The sequence below is a fragment of the Littorina saxatilis genome, linkage group LG1, assembly GCF_037325665.1.
Source record: "Littorina saxatilis isolate snail1 linkage group LG1, US_GU_Lsax_2.0, whole genome shotgun sequence".
NCBI classification, from domain to species: domain Eukaryota; kingdom Metazoa; phylum Mollusca; class Gastropoda; order Littorinimorpha; family Littorinidae; genus Littorina; species Littorina saxatilis.
The window spans coordinates 30,845,618-30,863,728 of NC_090245.1; the positions used below are offsets into that span (position 1 = coordinate 30,845,618).

The 18,111-nt window shown below is 40.8% G+C and overlaps 2 protein-coding genes across 2 annotated transcripts in view; one reads left to right on the forward strand and one right to left on the reverse strand.

The window, feature by feature from the left end:
- The window catches only part of LOC138966864 (15-hydroxyprostaglandin dehydrogenase [NAD(+)]-like), a 466,254-nt gene that overhangs the window by 115,235 nt on the left and 332,908 nt on the right, over window positions 1–18,111 (forward strand). The gene's annotated exons all lie outside the window — the stretch shown is intronic.
- Window positions 13,691–18,111, reverse strand: part of LOC138966834 (protein unc-93 homolog A-like) — a 6,095-nt gene continuing 1,674 nt past the window's right edge. Inside the window, exon 2 of the mRNA XM_070339193.1 lies at window positions 13,691–18,111. This exon is cut by the window's right edge and continues 787 nt beyond it. The gene's annotated coding sequence lies outside the window, so the exon portion shown is untranslated.

Below are 18,111 nucleotides of genomic sequence, written 5' to 3' on the forward strand. Positions count from 1 at the left end.
CGAAGCCGGGTATTCCTCTACTTCTTCCCGGCGAAGCTGGGGGTACGGCGAAGCCGTGTATTCGGCTCTACTTCCTCCCGGCGAAGCCGGTACCCTGCGAAGCGGGTATAAACATCAGAAATTGTGAAAGAAACAATTGAAAGTCAGCAGAGACTTTCTTCCGAGATTTGTTAATATCTCTTAGCAGAGAAAGAGAGAGAAATAAGTATCCCTTCACAGACAGCCTATTGGGAGCATCAGACCCTCCTCAATATATATATATACGCACACATACATATACAAACACAGCCACAAAACACACACACACACACACACACACACACACACACACACACACACACACACATAGTTATATTTTTTATTCACAAAGTTTATTATATAGACTAATGGAATATTTATGGAATTTGTTATTCACAACATTTTGAAAACAACTTTCAGCAATAGCAACAGAAACACTAGCCTCGTAACAATGCACAAAGAAGAATTGTAAAATACCTGCACAAGAAATATACAAAGATAAACAAAGGAAAGATTTGGAGTGAACATCGGGAGCAAAATTCAGTCAAACAATTACTCAAAAACTATAATATTAGTCAATAGAACCTGGAATTTTGTAGTTGTAACTTAAGTTTAACCAACTGGCGGATTGAATCGTTAACATCATCAGCGAAAACAAACGAAACAAAACACAACATACAACACAAATGAAGAGTTCACCTAAAATAAGACCAAACTGTTGTAACTAAATCATTAACAAATACTGAGACATTATAATACGTGTGTGTCTTGCGTCTTATCTGCTCTTAATTTTGTTTTGTTTTTCTAAGTGTTCGTATTCAAAGATTCACCTTTAACACAAGTACATTATTGCAAACAAAAGTTCGATGATAGGCTTGTGCTTTTACACGAGCATGTTTATACGGCTTAGGTCTGCACAGGAATTAAGCTGTTTCTCTGCATTCACTTGATCTTTTCAGTACGCGTTCTTGGAAATTATGTCAGTTGTACAATGGTCGTTGTGGCAGTGGTGTGTGGTGGTATGTGGTGGTGGTAGTTGTGATGATGATGATGATGATGGTGATGATGGGGGTGGTGTGTGTGTGTGTGTGTGTGTGTGTGTGTGTGTGTGTGTGTTTGTATGTGTGTGTGTGTGTGTGTGTGTGTGTGTGTGTGTGTGTTGTAGTATGTGTGTGTGTGCGTGCGTGCGTGTGTGTGTGTGTGTGTGTGTGTGTGTGTGTGTGTGTGTGTGTGAGAGAGCTTGCTTGCTTGCGTGCGTGTGTGTGTGTGTGTGTGTGTGTGTGTGTGTGTGTGTGTGTGTGTGTGTTTGTGCGTGAGTGCGTGAGTGAGTAAATGCGCATGTGTGTGTGTGTGTGTGTGTGTGTGTGTGTGTGTGTGTGTGTGTGTGTATACATGTGTGTACGTGCGCGCGTGTGTGTTGAAATAGTGTCGTGTGCATGAAAATCAGTGTGCATGTTGACATGTGCATTCATTCGAACCTGTGATCCGCGGAGTTCAGGTCGAGTGCTCTACCATGCCCCAATAGACCTATCCAGGCTTTCGCATACAATTGGGACAATTAAATAGCATCCTTCCACCCGGCTAGACTCAAAACAAAAACCCAAAGCGAGGCAGTATTATGAGCACAGTTGTTTGCTGAATTATTGTGTGGATTGACGCCGGTGTCACTACATTAGTCTAACCCTACATTCCTGCTGTGCACTTAAAGCAGCCAGACTGCTGTTTTTAGACATGTGTGTAAGTTTAAAGGTTGTTTCTATCCCGTGCACAGAGCTGGGGTGGTAACCTGAAGATGATCGCTTCAACAAGAAGAAATGAACCTTCAACGATGGTATCTATTCAAAATCGTAATCCCAAAACAGATAGACTGCTAACGTTGAAAAACAACAACCACGAATTGTAGATTCTTGGAACGTTTTAATATTTACAAAACAAAACGTTACATTACGTCGACCCAGTGGCCTTTGAAGTAGATAGACAGACACACTTATTATCTTACTTCGTGACTTAACAGACCACTGGCTCGCCGTACTGTAAATGTAACGTTCCGATAGCCTCCAATTCTTTCTTTCTTTCATTTATTTTTTAATTTTTTATATATATACTGAAAGGCAAAAGAAACGCAATTGTTGGGTGTAGAACGATATTTGATTTATTAGTCTGTAAAACGGATACAGTTTTCGAAAGAGCTGTCTCAACAGGTTTCGGTATGTTATATGTGTCCGTAATGCTCAAACAATGTTCCCTTATCTGGGCCATCAGCAGCAACTGCAACAGGTCATTCAGTATTGAGTATGCCCCCCTCTCGCCTGGTCAACTGCACGACATCTGGCTGGCATTGAGCGGATGAGGCAATTGACGGAGGCGATGTTGACATTGGGCCACACGTCCCTGATGGCCTGCTCCTGGGCTGCAGCGGTTGCGGGCCTTGGCTGCACGTTGTTCAGCTCCTGTTGCAGGGCATCCCAAAAGTGTTCGATAGGGTTGAGATCAGGGCTATAGGCAGGCCACTGCCTCACCCTGATGTTGTGATGCTGCAGAAAGTCGGCTGTAAGTATGGCAGTGTGAGGCCTGGCGTTGTCCTGCTGCAAAGTGAAGTTCCTGTGCTGGTTGAAAAAGGGAACCACAGCTGGCCTCAGCACCTGGTCAATGTAGCGCTCTGCTGTGACGCCATTTCCTTGTCCTGGGCCGATGTTTTGAAAGATGATGGGTCCCAGGACTTCATGCAGGCAGATGCCGCCCCATATCATCACACTAGGGTCTCCCCAGCGATCCCACTCCAAGATGTTGTTGGGAGCATATCTCTGGTTGTCTCGCCTCCAGATCCAAATGCGGCCGTCAGCGTTGCTGACACAAAACCGACTCTCATCTGTGAACAGAATGTTCTGCCACTGTCGCCAGGTCCATTTCAAGTGCTGCTGTGCGAATTGGTACCTGGCTAGTCTGGCGTGAGCGGTCAGTACAGGTGCTCTCCTGGCGGGACGTCTGCAGTGAAGGCCTCTGTCAACCAGCCGATGTCGAACTGTGCGGGAACTTACTGGCCTGTTGCGGTTGCCAGCAACGTCTCTGGCTGTTGCTGCTGCAGTGTGGAACGGATCCCGTACGTGATGTCGATAAATGGCACGATTTTCTCGTTCAGTTGTGACACGTGGTCTTCCACTCATGCCAAGTCATTCGTGGACCCAGTTTGCAAATATCGTTGACAGAGACGGGTGGTAGACGGATGGACGCCAAAAGCATTAGCAACCTCATTCTGTGGCGTTCCCAGCGTCAGCTGGCCTATTGCTCTTTCACGGTCAGTGGCGTTCAATCTCGGCACAGATGGTTTTTGGAATAGGTGAATGCCAGATAGCGTACAATACTGCCATTTATAAATACGGCATGAACAGCGAGTCGTGCTGAGACCCAAAAAATCGGCATTCGGCACTTCCATTGTCTCTGCACGTGCAGCACAATCATTTCATCTTTCTCGCTCTGTGCAGATCTAGCATGGCAAGTTTCATCTTTCTCGCTCTGTGCAGATCTAGCATGGCAAGTTTCATCTTTCTCGCTCTGTGCAGATCTAGCATGGCAAGTTTCATCTTTCTCGCTCTGTGCAGATCTAGCATGGCAAGTTTCATCTTTCTCGCTCTGTGCAGATCTAGCATGGCAAGTTTCATCTTTCTCGCTCTGTGCAGATCTAGCATGGCAAGTTTTGCACGTGCCTTTCTCACAGCGGCATCACTGGACACTGCTGAGTCCGACGTGGACTAAATTTAACCATAGGCACGTGATAATAAGACATAATCTTGAAAATATCGTTCTGAAAACAAATTGCGTTTCTTTTCCCTTTCAGTATATATAGTACTGGCAGTACTGGCGATATCATACACTACATTGGGGTGTGCACGTTAAAGATCGCACGATTGACAAAAGGGTCTTTCCTGGCAAAATTATATAGGCAGAGATAAAAATGTCCACCAAAATACCCGTGTGACTTGGAATAATAGGCCGTGAAAAGTAGGATATGCGCCGAAATGGCTGCGATCTGCTGGCCGATGTGAATGCGTGATGTATTGTGTAAAAAAATTCCATCTCACACGGCATAAATAAATCCCTGCGCCTTGAATATGTGCGCGATATAAATTGCATAAAATAAAAATTTAAAAAAAAAATCCCTGCGCTTAGAACTGTACCCACGGAATACGCGCGATATAAGCCTCATATTGATTGATTGATTGATTGAAGACACGCTCGTGATCAAAAACAAGGCTTTTTCGAACAAAGGCAGGCAACTCAGGCCAAACAGTTACTATCGCTAGTTTTACAAGTGACAGATTTACCTCCCTTGCTTCAATCTAAACAAACAAAAACAACGGCGATTCAACTCATCTCTTAGGCCATTACGGCAGCTTAGTGTTGATTTGGGGAACGCCAAACGAGGAAATAAACAATCAGAATTAGCAAAACAAGTCTTCTTTTATGGAGAAATGTGTTCCTTATCTTTGTTTTATATAGTCCTTAACGATCATCGGGTCAAAAGTCAAAAAAGCAATGTTTTGACAAAACATTAAGCAAATCAGCAACTTTAAACTTCAAAATGCTTAAATTCAGAAGCGATTTTGTTCAGCTCTTCACAACATTAAGGGCTGGCACATTTATATACACACAGATACACGCACTCATAAACACACAGACACAGACACACACACACAAACACAGACACACACACAAACACACACACGCACACACACACCTTTTTTCTTCTCTTGGTCGATCTGTCTAAAACTCCCCTTATCGAACGGCCATGGCAGCACTGAGTTTTGATGAACCTTCAGGAGTGTGGATGCTTGATCAGGCAGGGTTTAGTCTTCAAGTTCGTTTCATACACTTCTTTTTTTTAATTTTTATTACATTTTTGAGAAAAGGAATAGTGCACAATGGCTTGTTATCCCATACATTACAGAGGATCAAACAACACTCTGTCCCATTCGTCGTAAATCAACAGAAAGCACGAATAAAGCAGCTTCGAGCGAGTCAGGGACAAGGGAAAAGACTGGCTTTGCCACTGTCACGTGGGATTGTGTACACCAATCCCTTCTTGTCTCCCCCTGTCTTGTGCGATTTATTCATCCGGGATCTCTCCATCTTACTGACGTTGCACCGAGACATGCGCAAGCCGATGAGTCTGGCATTGAGAGAAGAAGGGGTGATTCCAGTCGGAGGAGGGGGAGGGTAGGTGGGACCATGTAGTACTCATGCCCAGCTCGTAGCTGTGATTTCGGCATAGTGCCCATTTTCAGCAATGAGGTGCAATTGCGACGTCAGAATTGACAAAAAGTGAACTGGCGCCGAACATTACCTGCTATTCAGACTTGGTCGTGTAACAGACGTTTTCTTCCACAAGAGATTACGTTGATTGTCTAACGAAGCCGTGAGGCTGAGTTAGACATCAGCTAATCGAGTGTGGAAGAAAACTCTGTCACACGACCAAGTCGGAATAGCATTTATGCCTCACAACTTCAACAGAGGAGAGAACAAACACGTTTTGCGTACTCAAGCTTGACAAACCTAAAAACAGGAGCAGCCATTGTGGAGAGATCTACTTTTTGACGGAAGTTACCGAACAACTATGAATGACGTCTCGGTATTATGTGTATGACGTCACAGTCATCGTCACAGTCTGTATCTTTTGAAGCATCGCATTCTTCATGACGTCTTTCTGTGTCTGCATCCGCGAAATGTTTGTTCTTTTCTGGGTCTTTGTCATCTATGTTCAGAACTCTGTCCTTCTAGTTTCAGACCAACAGGCCTCCTGAGCGAGCCACTTTCCAAGGGCAGCTAAATTCGCGTATGGAAACAGTACTGTCGTCTGGGATGCCGTTTTCAGTAGTCTCAGCGTTGAAGAATTTGTAAAGAGAAGAAACGATAACAGCAGGAGAAATAAAAGTCGTGTGTGCATTTTGGGGCTTTTGGAGAGACGACTTCGAGTTTGAATCCGTTCTTGCACATGCTCCAAAGCGTGTAACATACAATCTTGCACACGTTTGCTTTAGTAGTGGCAAGGAAGGAAAGCGTGTGACATTACCTGCTATTCCGACTTAGTCGTGTGACAGACGTTTTCTTCCACACGAGATTACGTTGATTGTCTAACGAAGCCGTCAGGCTGAGTCAGACATCAATTAATCGAGTGTGGAAGAAAACTCTGTCACACGACCAAGTCGGAATAGTATTTATGTCTCACAGCTTCAACAGAGGAGAGAACAAACACGTTTTGTGTACTCAAGCTTGACAAACCCAAACACAGGAGCAGCCATTGTGGAAAGATCTACTTTTTGACGAAAGTGAACGAACAACTATGAATGACGTCTCGGTATGTGGGAATGACATCACAGTCATCATCACAGTCTGTATCTTTTTTTGAAGCATCGCATTCTTCATGACGTCTTTCTGTGTCTGCATCCGCGAAATGTTTGTTCTTTTCGGGGTCTTTGTCATCTATGTTCAGAACTCTGTCCTTCTAGATTCAGACTAACAGGCCTCCTGAGCGAGCCACTTTCCAAGGGCAGCTAAATTCGCGTATGGAAACAGTACTGTCGTCTGGGATGCCGTTCTCAGTATTCTCAGCGTTGAAGAATTTGTAAAGAGAAGAAACGATTACAGCAGGAGAAATAAAAGTCTTGTGTGCATTTTGGGGCTTTTGGAGGGATGATTTCGAGTTTGAATCCGTTCTTGCACATGCTCCAAAGCGTGTAACATACAATATTGCACACGTTTGCTTTAGTAGTGGCAAAGAAGAAAAGCGTGTGACAGACTGATATTATTATTAGTGTGTCGTTTAATGTCACACATACCTTTGAATGATGTCTGTCAACTGCCAAATTATAATTAATTAGAAAGGCGCTCTTTATTTATTTTCACCTCAGAGCTATTTGCCTTAACGACGCTATTAAAAAGTAAAGGATCAATCACTGGAAACTCAGTAGTAAATTTCACACAAGCATTGGGAGGAAACGAATTCTTTGAATGACGGATTCAACGACACTTTGATAAGAAGAAATACATGCATACAAATAAAAGCTCAACATTCTTTCATATTTTTCTTAATTCAACATTCATTTCGGGTTTTTTTAAGCCCACGGGGCGGTAACGTAAAAGCCTACGTATGTATCGCCCATTAATGTAACTGCCGATACCAGACAGCATGGCGACGATGAAATAGCGCAATATGTTTTCCTTCATAGAGCACATCTGTGCATATTCTGTGATATATAGGCATGCATTGCCAAGGTTCTGGACTACTTTCTTGTAATTCATAGGTAACGTGTGTATCAATGAAAACAACGACGCTACATTTTTTTTGACAACAGTCGGACCTGTGAATTAAAACAAGGTGTTGACACAACTTATTTATGAAACTTTAAAACCCAAACTTAAGCCTATTAGCACGCTTACTATGCTTGTAACATCCCTTTAGAGTTTGCTTCTGCATGTATCCTAGAAGTTGGTGACACAGGTAACATTTCTATATTCATCGAGTTACATTTGTTTGCATATTTAGATTAATGTGTTTTCTTCTTTTTATTCCATGTTCCATAGTTGTGTTTATTGCATGCTCAGCCGTATGTGTCGATGATAAACGAGTGAGACTGTTGCAAGACTTATATCACTCTAGCCAGTAATGTGTGTCGATGATAAACAAGTGAGAATGTTCCATGACTTTTATCACCCCAGCCAGTAACATATATGTCTATTATAAACGAGTGAGAATATTGCATGACTTATATCACCCTAGCCAGTAACATAAATGTCTATGATAAACGAGTGAGAATGTTGTATGACTTATATCACCCTAGCCAGTAACGTATGTGTCGATGATATACGAGTGAGAATGTTGCATGATTTTTATCCCCCCAGCCAGTAACATAAATGTCTATGATAAACGAATGCGAATGTTGCATGACTTATATCACCCTAGCCAGTAACGTATGTGGTGATGATAAACGAGTGAAAATGTCGCATGACTTATATCACCCTAGCCAGTAACGTATGTGTCGATGATAAACAAGTGAGAATGTTCCATGACTTATATCACCCTAGCCAGTAAGGTATGTGTCGATTATACACAAGTGAGAATGTTCCATGACTTTTATCACCCCAGCTAGTAACATACATGGCTATGATAAACGAGTGAGAATGTTGCATGACTTATATCATCCTAGCCAGTAACGTGTGTTTCGATGATATACGAGTGAGAATGTTCCTTGACTTTTATCACCCCAGCTAGTAACATATAATTATGTCTATGATAAACGAGTGAAACTGTTGCATGACTTATATCACCCAAGCCAGGAACATAAATGTCTATGATAAACGAGTGAGAATGTTGCATGACTTATACCACCCTAGCCAGTAACGTATGTGTCGATGTTATACGAGTGAGAATGTTCCATGATTTTTATCACGCCAGCCAGTGACATTAATGTCTATGATAAACGAATGAGAATGTTGCATGACTTATATCACCCTGGCCAGTAACGTATGTGGTGATGATAAACGAGTGAGAATGTTGCATGACTTATATCACCCTAGCCAGTAACGTATGTGTCGATGATAAACGAGTGAGAATGTTCCATGATTATTATATCACCCTAGCCAGTAACATAAATGTCAATGATAAACGAGTGAGACTGTTGCATGACTAAAAATCACCCTAGCCAGTAAGGTATGTGTCGATGATAAACAAGTGAGAATGTTCCATGGCATTTATCACCCCAGCTAGTAACATAAATATCGATGATAAACGAGTGAGAATGTTGCATGACTTATATCACCCTAGCCAGTAACGTATGTGTCGATAATATACGAGTGAGAATGTTCCATGATTTGTATCACCCCAGCCAGTAACATAAATGTATATGATAAACGTATGTTTCGATGGTATACGAGTGAGAATGTTCCTTGACTTTTATCACCCCAGCTAGTAACATATAATTATGTCTATGATAAACGAGTGAAACTGTCGCATGACTTATATCACCCAAGCCAGGAACATAAATGTCTATGATAAACGAGTGAGAATGTTGCATGACTTATACCACCCTAGCCAGTAACGTATGTGTCGATGTTATACGAGTGAGAATGTTCCATGATTTTTATCACGCCAGCCAGTGACAATAATGTCTATGATAAACGAATGAGAATGTTGCATGACTAATATCACCCTGGCCAGTAACGTATGTGGTGATGATAAACGAGTGAGAATGTTGCATGACTTATATCACCCTAGCCAGTAACGTATGTGTCGATGATAAACGAGTGAGAATGTTCCATGACTTATATCACCCTAGCTAGTAACATAAATGTCAATGATAAACGAGTGAGAATGTTGCATGACTAAAAATCACCCTAGCCAGTAAGGTATGTGTCGATGATAAACAAGTGAGAATGTTCCATGGCATTTATCACCCCAGCTAGTAACATAAATATCGATGATAAACGAGTGAGAATGTTGCATGACTTATATCACCCTAGCCAGTAACGTATGTGTCGATAATATACGAGTGAGAATGTTCCATGATTTGTATCACCCCAGCCAGTAACATAAATGTATATGATAAACGTATGTTTCGATGGTATACGAGTGAGAATGTTCCTTGACTTTTATCACCCCAGCTAGTAACATATAATTATGTCTATGATAAACGAGTGAAACTGTTGCATGACTTATATCACCCAAGCCAGGAACATAAATGTCTATGATAAACGAGTGAGAATGTTGCATGACTTATACCACCCTAGCCAGTAACGTATGTGTCGATGTTATACGAGTGAGAATGTTCCATGATTTTTATCACGCCAGCCAGTGACATTAATGTCTATGATAAACGAATGAGAATGTTGCATGACTTATATCACCCTGGCCAGTAACGTATGTGGTGATGATAAACGAGTGAGAATGTTGCATGACTTATATCACCCTAGCCAGTAACGTATGTGTCGATGATAAACGAGTGAGAATGTTCCATGACTTATATCACCCTAGCCAGTAACATAAATGTCAATGATAAACGAGTGAGAATGTTGCATGACTAAAAATCACCCTAGCCAGTAAGGTATGTGTCGATGATAAACAAGTGAGAATGTTCCATGGCATTTATCACCCCAGCTAGTAACATAAATATCGATGATAAACGAGTGAGAATGTTGCATGACTTATATCACCCTAGCCAGTAACGTATGTGTCGATGATATACGAGTGAGAATGTTCCATGATTTGTATCACCCCAGCCAGTAACATAAATGTATATGATAAACGAATGAGAATGTTGCATGCCTTATACCACCCTAGCCAGTAACGTATGTGGTAATGATAAACGAGTGAGAATATTCCATGACTTACATCACCCTCGCCAGTAACATAAATGTCTATGATAAACGAGTGAGAATGTTCCATGACTTATATCACCCTAGCCAGTAAGGTATGTGTCGATGATAAACAAGTGAGAATGTTCCATGACTTTTATCACCCCAGCTAGTAACATACATGGCTATGATAAACGAGTGAGAATGTTTCATGACTTATATCACCCTAGCCAGTAACGTGTGTTTCGATGATAAACAAGTGAGAATGTTCCATGACTTTTATCCCCCCAGCTAGTAACATAAATGTCTATGATAAACGAGGGAGAATATTGCATGACTTATATCACCCCAGCCAGTAATATAAATGTCGATGATAAACGATCGAGTGAAAATGTTGCATGACTTCATATCACCTTAGCCAGTAACGTATGTGTCTATGATTGACGAGTGAGAATGTTGCATGACTAATTAAATCACCCTAGCTAGTAACGTATATGTCCATTATAAACGAGTTAGAATGTTGCATAACTTATATCACCCTAGCCAGTAACGTATGTGTCTATAATAAACGAGTGAGAATGTTGCATGACGTATATCACCCTAGCCAGTAACGTATGTGTCTATAATAAACGAGTGAGAATGTTGCATGACTTATATCACCCTAGCCAGTAACGTATTAAAAACAAAAAACTGGACGTTATGTTTGATGACAAACGAGCAAGAATGTTGCATGACTTTCTTTCTTTCTTTTTGTTCTTCTTGTTTTGGCTATGTATGTCACAGATTATACTTCGAAAGAAAGGTACAAACAAACTTCCTGTTTATTCTTTTAATCGATATTGTATGTCTTTAACGATGATTACGCTCGAGCTGGGTCAAGGGGAACAAATGTCAGACATGTACACGTTGTCTAATATGTATTGAGAATTACACGTTATGGCGTCTGTTCGAATTTGTTTTGGCTTTTGTTGTCACAGATTTCACTACTAAAGTTTTCAATATTTGCATTTCCTTTTATCTGTAATGTTCTTTTTTCTTTCTTTCTTTCTTTTTTTGTGTGTGTTTCTTTCTTCCTTTCTTTCTTTCTTTTTTTCTATTTATCTATTCATTGACTGTTTGGTAAGAGCGCAAATCCGGGCATTTTGATATTTTAAACATAAAGATATAACAATTACAAAACCGGCTTCACAGAAAAGTTGACTCACTTGTTGTTCTCAGCAAAGGACTACATATCTTCTTAATGAGTTTATTGACGCTCGTGGCGATGCTTCTGGGTCGTGAAATAAACCACGAATCCATACGACGATGTTCCAGCTGTGTCATGGTGGCTCCTTTAATTTACACCTTTGGATTGTGTTCAGGCGACAGAAGCCAGAAATTGTATAACAAACGAGCGTGGCTTGGATTAATTTGCAAAGATTTTTATATTTGTGCAAGTGGAAGAAAATAACTTTTTTAGAGTCAGGAAGAGTCAGAGGGGTCAACGCAGATGGCACTAGGTTTGGAGGCTTTCTTCAGTAGAATGCAAAGCGAAGAGAAAATGACATTGCCATTGGTTAAAATATCACCGTTTGCAAGGAAACAGTGTTTTTGGTATGGATGTGTACTTCTTCGTTCATGGGCTAAAACTCCCACGATTTGTACGTGTATGACCGTTTTTACCCCGCCATTTACACAGACATGTGCCATAGTCCGTATAGTCACGCTTTAAAGACCTCTAAATGTGACGACAAACGCAGAACGAGACGGAAGCGGACAAGATGTGTGCGTTATGTTCTTAAATACACCAAATAAAGATGGTAGCTGGCTAGCTAGTTGTGCACAGTTGAAACGTCGCGCATTCATAGTCCTTTGTCCCCGAGGGGGTCGTTTCACCCATAACATATGACATCTCGTATCTTGTATTTCCGATGTCATCTCTATTTTGTCCTTTGTATTTCTCTGAAAGGCAAAATAACGATAGAGTTTGTGTAAAGGTTACATTTTTCGGTAAATATAGTGAAAGATGGGGAGATGCTAGAGAAACAGACCACGCCGCCACACAGTCTCAATACGAGATGTTTGGTTTGAGGTCATCTTTAAAGGAAGAATGGGTAGGAGAGACTGGGATTGGAAGGAGCCGGGCTCAGACTATCTTATGCGTGCTATGCTGTGTTTACCATATACACTTTTTGCACTGCTTCGATTTGTGTGTGGATTTTTAGTAATGTGTTCCAAAGAAATCGTGAAGTTTCAGTGGAAGAATAGAAAGGAAAATCGATCGAACGTCTTACGTGACACCAATCGAAATGGTTGATGGAAAAACAATAAACTAACGGATCTCATCTCTCTCGTAAATTTCCCGCCACCAGGAACCCTGCTGGTAGTGATTTAAAACTCATTTTGTCGTCTCGTTTTTGCGTCGTGGGATTTCAGTGGGAGATGGACTTGTTTTGAACGCGGAATTCTTTCCTTGTTTCCCCTATCAGTTGCTTCTCAGTGTCGTTTTTCTCAGATTAGGGATCATTGTTTGGTCATTTGTATGGCTTGTTCAGGAGAAGAAACGGGTGTAAGCCAAGGGAGAGAAATCACATTTCTTTCTGCGAGTTGCCCCCCTTTACCACAATGGCGCCAGCCGGTCGGATGCAATCTAGTGCGAGGTGATTCATCTCAATGTAAGTGTGATTTTTTCAGCAACCGATTGTCCGACAGACCTTATTTCTTTCAGTCTCAAGAAATCAATTTATTTCTCCGTACCTGTTGTTACTGTATTCGCCAAAAGCTGACGACCTACTTTTTGAACAAAAGGTTACTGCATTTTAGTAAAAATCAAAAACAACAACAACAAAAACACACAAAAAACACACGACAAAAACCTCCTGATTCGGTGTAATGTACTGTATCGTCACGCTCATAAGAAAAATACCTATCTCAGTGTTAGGCATTTCTGTAGTGAAACTACAGGGGAAGCTACTGGAAGGGTCTCTATCATGTGTTAGAGAGTACAAACTCTCAGACCATCGGAAACCATTGCCACGGTAACGTAAGCAAAACTGCCGATCTCGTTTCTCGAGTTAAGCACTTTTTCTTTATGATACAGGAAGACTTGTTTTGAGAATGTGAAAGTATGCAAAAGCTCTTTGTGGGTTGTTATGCAGTTTTGCTGATTGAAAATGTTGCTGTCAGCTCTTTATTTCACGTTTATCCAGCTGTCACCGCTTGAGATAGGCAGTTTGCAACTTATAACTAAAATGAGATAGGCAGATTGTTCAGAAACCAAAGACAGTTGTTTGCGTTTTTCTGAAATAAATGTCCTCTTGAAACAGTGACTTAAATTCAGAACAAAAACTCAATTTAGCTTATTTAATAAGCAAGACTGGAGAAAAAAAAGGTCAACCAGAAACCAACACAACGACAGACAACAAGCAAAGGCGCCATAACTATCATTGCAAACGCCAACAGACAATTGGGCATAGTTATAACCAAAGCAAAACAACAACTTAAGAAGAAAAACATTCTTGGACAGATATAACACATGTTGTTTTACAATCTCCCGGGTTCACAGAAAACTGACAATTAAAAAAAAATTGTATGACTTTAACAGGCAAATGTCTTTGTAATAAAATTATATTGTTAAGTTTCGTCCTCATAATTGCTTCCATTCGTTACAATCGAATGAAAATGCAGCCACGTTAGACAATAGCATGTGCAAACGAAACATATTGTAACTCGCATTTGTGGTTGTTTTATTTAGTTAAGTTTCGTTCTCTTAACTGCATGCTTTCATTCTGTACAATCGAATGAAAATGCAGCCACGTAAGACAATAGCATGTGCAAACAAAAAATAACGTGATACAAAGATGAGTCAGACATGTGGGTTTTCTTCTTGAAGTCACAATGTTAAAGCGATTTTGGTGTGAGACTAAGGTCGTAGTTTACATTTTAATAATGCTTCGGTGTGTTCTTCAGTTTTATACTTTGGCTATAGCTAAATAATATAATTATTATGTTAATAGAGTTATTGTGTAAGAATGGTCATTCCATTCTTTCCAAACAATATTGATTTAAACTTACCTAACCTGGTAACTGGTGTGTTTTCTTTTTATTTAAATGTTTGGCTATATCTTTCATGTTGTTTGTGTTCCCCGTTTGGGTTGTATTTCACCTTTTGGTTGTTTCAACATGTTGGTAGTTTCATTTTCACATTTCAGTTTACGATATTGAAACACAATATAAACACATGTATATGTTTCAGAAACCGGACAGTCTGTACAGATCAGGCTGTTTTCGCTTAACAGTCACATCGACAAACCTGATAAAACAAGAATGAACTGGATCCAAAAGAACACATATCATTCCTTCGCTTAAGTCATATGTCTGACACTTAGCGTCCAAAACAAGCTGTCGTGTATATGACGTGTTGTTAAAACCACTGAGTTGTTTATATACAGACTGTATAAACTCTCGCCCCCAAAACTAGCGAAGAACTGAAAACATCTGCGTCCATTGACACCATATAGTACACAATTCCAGTCAGTTAAAATCATATTGTACCGAAGCAATAACATTTTTCTCATTTAGGCAAGTTTAACAGATATGAGATGAAACACGTAGAACAAAAGCAACTTTCTATCTTCTCCAATGTCGACGCATTACAATACATTCCATTTATATCTCAAAAGACGCAATACACCAGACAGGCATGGCGACTTTGATCCGACTCAAAGTATTCTCGAATTTCTGTCAGTTTTCTTCCCTGCCAAAGTGTATGACCAGAGGGAGTTGTCCATTTTGTCACAGGAGGGAGGGGGGGGGGGGGGTGAAATAGGTCGGTCCTAGGATAGGGTGTGTGGAATGATGGGGTAGTGTTAGTTGAAAACAAATTGCCGGATTTACGTCATTGAAAACACCCATGATTGCGAAACTACTGTTTTGTTTTTATGATAATGGAATGCAAAATTACAGTCAAAAGACAGAACATCATTTTACTTTGGACGTTATATAGCAGTATTGTCTTTTACAACAACTTAGCTTCCCATTGGTAATGGAAAGTCTGGCATAAATACACAAAACAGATCCGAGTTTTTATTCTAGACATCGACTGGAATGGCAGCATAGCTAAAGCCTGTTGTTCTCGTTTTTTTGTCTGTGTCTTCCTCTTGATAATTTTATATCCTTTGGCAAGTGTTTGCGTGTATTTCTTCAATCAAAGACAGAAGCAGGTCACAAACTCCAAGAAGTAACGGCTGCAAGTCGAAATGTGCCAAAGGCTTTTGAAACTCTCAGGACAAGAACACTTATCCCCGTGAATCCGTGGTTCTCAAAGACATGAAGTCGTACCAGCAAAAGAGTGCGTTGACCATTGTTAAGTGATGAAAAGTCTTGAGACTTTTGCTTCGAACATGACATCATTTTAAACACGCTGGAACCTGGGCTCTGCTGTGTGTGGGAGAGTTGAGGATACCCCTGTTGGTGTCTTTGGTGGATGTCCTTCAAGGTTGATTAGGAAAACAATTCATTCGTCATGGCACATCTACGCTGATTGAGTGGACCATGCCTCAACATCTTTGACAAAACTGTGACTGGGGACCACAGTTGGTGGACGCAGACGGAGAGGGAATTCCCCATAATTATATCTTTACAAATGTTCACAAGTTCACATTATGACACCAGGAGTTCGCCGGGCGGGCGTTCACAATTCACTGTTTAATTACGTAGAAAGGGTCAGAACCATTTCAGGACACGATATTCACATTCGAAGCTCACACTTGCCTATATCATGTGCATATCCCCAGTTTTATAATTATGTGTTTAAAAAAAACCAAAAACAAAAACTTTTTTATAATTCTACTTGATTTTTCTTCGACGGAAAGCACTCAGTGTGTTTTTGTGCACTAACATTTAAACCTCTTTATTTCACTGACAGCTTTCGACATGTAGACATGCAGAACATGCAGAGCATGCTGTTATGGCAGCAGCCAGGCAAAGTGGGTTTTTTTAGTGACACCGAGGTACTCTGATGGTAATGAATTTTTCTTTCGACAAACAATTTATGACCTCTTCATGAAACCTCTTCTTCTTTTAAACAAAATCAATAGTCATCTCTCCGCTGCACTTAGTTTTGTTTCATAAGCCAACAATTCACATCTCTCCCCACATCCGTCCATACATTCTGTTCAACGCCTTCTCTTTTCAGCCGTAAGATTATGTCTCCACGCTCAATTATTGATGTTGTTTCAACCACCCTATCTGTTGTCTGTCTCTGTCAAACGTTGGCTTTATTCAGGGATCAATCGATACATTTTTTCTCCTTTATTTTAAAGGCACAGTAAGCCTCCCGTAAACCATCACAGATACGGTCAGGCTTTTACACACAGTACAAAAACCCTTTCATTTAAACACTCACCGATTGAGAACATCCTAGGTGCCCTCCGTAAAGAGCGAACAATTTTCAAAGAATTTATTTTTGCTTGGTTTATCTTACCCCTGAGCCATCGTGAACCCGTGTGATCCAGTTTCCCTTTTTCACAATGTAGTCGTCAGTTAGTCATTTGAATGCGACTCAATGTGAGCTTATCTACAATAGCACGTTTTTATGCACGAAACAAACGGCTGTGGTTCACAAGAACTCTAGCGATGGCTTTTCACTGTTGAGAGGAACGGCGATATGCCGCGTAAACCCGGCGTCGTCTGCTACGACCCTTGCGTGACCCAGGCTGCTGCCGGGCTTTTCTTTTTTCAAACTTTCACAACTTCGAATTGCACTGATCTTGTCTTGATGAAAAAAGAATTCTTTTATGATTAAAGAATGTTTGTGTAACAAGCTGTCAATTTATTATTTAGATTTTAAAAGTATTAGGTCTAGCGCAAAAACGCACCACGGTCCAAAAACATTCTGATAATCATCGATCCACGGCTATCGCCAGTTTTAAGGGAAGTAACTCATTTTTGACCTGAGTTCAGGATGGGTCCAAAAAGTGTTCAAGACAATCTGCAAAATTAATTCTTTAAAAATTGCTCGCTCTTTACGTAGGGCACCTAGGATGTTCCCGTTTGGTGAGCGTTCAAATGGAAGGGTGTTTGTACTGTGTGTAAAAGCCTGACAGTATATGTGATGGTTTACGGGAGGCTTACTGTCCGGGCGTGATTTCCGGGATATTCATCACAGCCGTCCAGCTCCAAAACGAGGCGCCATTGTTGTAAGGGCCAAGTCCACGAAAATAAATTCTTTGAACATTTCTCACGCTCGACAGAAAGCAGCCAGGATGTTCCCGTTCGGTGAGCGTTTAAATGGAAGTATGCTTGTACTGTATGTAGACGCTCGGGGAGCTCTGTGATGGTTTACGGGAGGCTTACTGTGCCTTTAAACACATTTTTATTCAATTTCAATAGTGTGACATATACAATATCTCGCATTGGGAATTCGTACTCAAGCATAGTGCTTATAATAGCGAATCCCAGGTGAAACATAACAGAAACCAACACGGTGTATGTCTCCTTTCTGCTACAGTACACGTTTACTCTGTGTCTGATAAATGGGGTTCTTGGAAGCAAGCATGCCTCTGGAGTTAAACGTCCTCTTGTGTCAATCGTAACCAGTCCAGTTAACAAGCTGAACATTTCGTTTTATCACCAGACAAAATTAACTTATCATATCACAGCGTCTTCACATTTCAGGTCCAGCGAACGTATGCCTATCCATGCAATCCAGGCTTTTGTTTTTTTTGCAGCTACCGCTTGTTTCAGCAACTTCAAGTCTGTATAATTTTT